Below are 5000 nucleotides of genomic sequence, written 5' to 3'. Positions count from 1 at the left end.
GAGTTGAAAAATCAAATGATATAAAACTTGCCTGTAGGCTAAAGTTTTATTCAATAAGATTCATTGCTATCATTACGATAAAAAACTTAAGAAATCATGTTCCCTTTCTTAATCCCTGTGGGCAAATTAAGAAATATGATATAAAGTTACATCATAAACCTAAACTTCATGATAGAATTGGAAATTATTTACAAATAACCATAAAGTAAATTAATTGATTTATTTCCATCGTCACTGATAAAACTACTAAACTACATTCCGATACATAATTGCCTGTGGGCTAAATTATGACCATAGTCCAGTACTTCATCTTGATTAATCATACAAATATAACGAAATTGCCTGTGGGCTAAATTTCATCATATTACATACAATTAATCACAAATGATATGTCCAAAACTTTATGTGATCAAAATAAACTGCTTAATATATAATTTTAACAGATTAAGGATGCTGTGGCTACTCCCAAACCAAATTAAAATTTTAAGATCACTAGACAATTATCAAATTCTTGCCTAAACTTTATGTGATTAAAACTTAACAATCTTAGGTAGCTGAATATGCTGTAGCTATTCCTTAATTAACCAAGATTGAAAACTTAAGAGACTTCAGTAAATTAAAGATGCTTTGGCTATTCTTTAATGAACCGAAATAAAATCACATTGGCAAGAAATACGTAAAAATTTTGACAAACAAATTATACCAAATTGTGATGGGAAAATCTGAATATACTTCGAGGAAAGGTGGTTAGAGACTAAGTCTCACTGAAAACCAATTCCTTAAATAGAGTATCAATTTAAGGAAACTAGTGGCACAAGATGTTCTTAAGTCATGGCCATTAAAACTAGTATGTCTCCCCGAGTCATATATACTTAATTTATAACTGTTTGAGGGTATGAACCTAAAACTGTAGGGTATACACTAGTAAACTGTATGGTTCGCTTATGATTAAATCGTAAATGGTGAACTAAAAATAGCGGACTAAACGTGCTTAACTTCAGGCACTACCGCGACTAAAGTTTATGCGTAAGTCCAACTTAAATAGGAACTAATATAATTCCATCTCAAAGTATGCATTGCTAAAGACATAATAAAATTGCATAATTTAAAACATAATATTATGCTTAGGACAAATATGCATAAAATTAAACATTAAACTCATATATATTCCAAATAAATTACATGACTTAAAGCAATTTACAATATGAGATTTTAAAGTATAAACTTAATATTCAAACACCGATGAGTCCAAACCAAAAGAGACCCAACATTTTGAATAATAATGTACTGGATATATACTTTTAATTTTTAAACTATAAGCCCATGACAAATTGTTTTAATGCATAAAGATCAAATATATGAGAAATAACTGAATTTACAAATTCAAGCAATATCAAACCAAAAGGATATGCTATAATTTGTAAATCAAAATCTCACAAATCCTAATTTCATAATTACACTTAATATTATGCACTTAATGTGATCGAATGCATAAAACAATCTAAAATGTATGAACCAACTAAAAAATTATAAATTTAAACAAAATATTCATTTATTCATACTTAACCAAATATGAGCAATCATAATTCAAAGAACTAAATGAATTATGGAATTAATGGCAATAGTCAATTGCCTAGCAAACATGTTTTTCCAAAATTACTAAACTGATTCAAAACCACTCTCCACAACCCAGTTAATAATATTATTATTATTAATGGCAAAATTGCAAACAATCAAAATAGCAATAAATAGCCATAATAATATTATCACATTAAGTAGGAGACTAAATATGGAAAAACAATGGTTAAAACCGCCACTACTGGAAATTCTGAAATTTCCGACCACCTGAAAATGATCTTAAATCAAGTTGAAAGCCTGGTTTCCGACCACTTTTGGTATCCGGAAAAACCTTTGCTGCTATTTCCGACCACTTTTTGCTTTCAATTTGATTTAAGATCACTTTCAGGTGGTCGGAAATTCCATAATTTCCAGTAGTGCGCTAACATTTATAACTTTTTTCGGATAAAATTTTGAAAACTTAATAAAATTTGAAGTCCGAAAAATATTAATGTCCAGAAAATTATTTTCTGAACTGGAGTATTGTCACATAAATTTATTTGGAAACGGTTCAAGGTACACATCTGAACGCCATAAAAATACTAATGTCATCATTAATCATTAATTATTAATAGTAATAAGTAACATTATAATCACTATTAATATCAACAATAACGACAAATCAAAGTATAGTGATGCACCTTTTAAATGTTTCCATTTTTCTAAAGATAAAATATGTGACTAGTCCAAATTAGCGGTTAACTGTAACTGTAGCACTAATTATCAATAACAAGCATAAAAGATAATTTATGACTAACCATAATGATGCAAACCGCATCTGCCCATTGCGCTAACAACGATGCCGATCTACAAGAAAAGAAAAGACTTCAGAATTCTCCCAATCTTCATTATCGGTGTCAATAAACTCGATGCAGCGTCCAATGGTATGTTAAAAAATTTATTGGTAGGACTTAATTACCAACATTAATATAATAGTCATGTAAAATGAAGTGTTAATCATACCAATGTACCAAATATAGTAGATTACCATGAAATAATAATTATTATGAAGAGGTAATAAACGGGATTAACCCCTAAACTTAATAACAGTAATTAATAATGCCGAATTTAACTTAATAAGTGGCAAAACTGTAATTAAGGGATGACAAATACTAATCTCAATTTACCACATAATAATTAACCATGACTATTATGATACTTAGGGAGACTGAAGTTATGGTAATAACTAGTACCATTATACAGACAATATACCAACTATATTGCTTTTGCCATAAATTAAAGACTTAATATTATTATTAAAGCCCTGAAAAGCTATTGATAGATTAAAAATTTAATCAACTTAAACAATATTTACAGTTCTTAATGGCCAAAATAACAATTAAATCCTTAATGTCTCTAAACAGAAAGACAATAATTATAACACTTAATCACTCAAATTAGGCTCATAAACCTCAATTATAACATGGATGGAAAATGGTCTAATACTGAAGTAGACCCAAAACTTAATATTATTACCAACGATGAATACCAAAATATGGTAGTTAGTAATAATTAAAACTTAATAAACATGTTATAATAAAAAAGACCTATAATTATCATTAAAATATCAATCAAAATGGTGGGAACCATACTTTAATGACCGAAGATAGATCCTGAATAGCTTGTTCAAAATAGGTTCTAAAGTCTCTGAGACACATAAAACTAAAATGTGCTCAAAATTAAGGAGAAACCAAACAAGCTAGTTTAGTAGGTCATAATGCCTAAAATTGACCTACGGATCCAAAATTGAATGATATTTAAAAAATGAATTTATGAGTTAATAATATGTTAAATCCAACCTTAATGCATGCTATTATGAATGTATAACAATAACAATAATTTATGAATATACATAGCATGCTTGGATTTGCATATTAATATATTATTAACTCATATATCTTAAATAAATTGCAATACTTCAGGCAATTTAATATAAACCTCAATATTAAATTAAAATTCAAATAGCAAATTAAAACTTAATATTTGCTCCAAATTGAATAATAATATAATAATTAATTAAGGAAGAATTAAACTGAACAATTAAGCTAGAAAAAGTCTAAATATGATGATGGATCAACTAAATCTAGCCCAAAATCAAAATCAGGCCCAAGAGGATTTTTTTAATGTACTGGACCGGGTCTGCCCGAATGGGCCTGACCCAGCCCAACTAATTGCAATCCATCACCATCTTCTTCTCCACGTTAATCAGCCCTAGCAGCCATGGTTAACGAGCAGCAGCTAGATGTCGCCTACTTCTCCTCTGTTCGCGATGCTTCCGACCGACAACCTTAACAGCTGCACGGAGATGGAGTAGAGGCAGCCAATCGCCGGCGTCGACTGAAGAAGAGGAACAAGCTGCGACGTCACCGGAATAAACCAGCTTCTCCTCCACCGTCCCTCCTTTGCGCAACACCAACAACCGCTGCCTGCAAACCAAAGTCGCGCTGCCGTCACCTGAAGAACCAATGTCGTCGTCTAGCATTGCCTGAAGGAGGAGAGGAAGACGCGATGCCCACCACCGCAGTCCCTACCGTCCTCGCACCCAGTTGCATCGCCGGAAAATTAGTAAATCCGGCAAAAGCACTTAGGTAGAAGGTGTTTACCAAATTCAATGATCTCCAGATTCAATGATTTCCAGATTTCCAGAAGCAGAGGAGATGGTGGGGACCATGCCTGACGCTACCTTAACGCCGTAGCTTGTCGTCCGACGAACTCCGACCGGTTAACAACAAAAATACAACAAATTTTGTAGTTTAATCGATTTAGATTCCAGCATCGTTAATTAATTTCCAAAAATCACGACATATAATTTCAGAACCCAAAAGAAATTAAAATCGTGTTTATTAGTGCTGGGAAATAATTTTCAACCGTCCAAAATCATATACGAAAACAGAATGTATATGAAAATTAACTTAATATTGTTTTAGACAAAACAATCAACCAGGCAGAGATTATAAAAGGCTCTGATACCAAATGTTAGATATACAATAGTCTAACTATATGAACCATAGTATACGAGAAACCTAACCTTGTATGATAGCGGAAGCATAGCCGTGTTGATCTCCAGCCATAGTTGATGTTCGTGTTGTGTTGCCTCCTAACGGTAGACCGTCAGTCATGTTTTGCCTCAGACCTGACTCAGAACCCTAAATGGTGTATTGGTATCTACTGAGCAGTCTGAGTACCGTAACTGAATGTGCTATCTAATCCATAAACCTGTATCCCATCAATTTAGGTTTATATTAGGCACAGAGTTTGATTGACTAACAACTACTAGTTATTAAGTCCAACCAGACCACTTAATAAGCCTAGTCAACTTGCACCACTTAATTAAGGCCTTAATATATAATATATAATATATATTATTAGGGAAAATCTTACAA

Source organism: Ipomoea nil, unplaced genomic scaffold, assembly GCF_001879475.1.
Source record: "Ipomoea nil cultivar Tokyo-kokei standard unplaced genomic scaffold, Asagao_1.1 scaffold1259, whole genome shotgun sequence".
NCBI lineage: Eukaryota > Viridiplantae > Streptophyta > Magnoliopsida > Solanales > Convolvulaceae > Ipomoea > Ipomoea nil.
Note: the sequence above shows the minus strand (reverse complement) of the source record.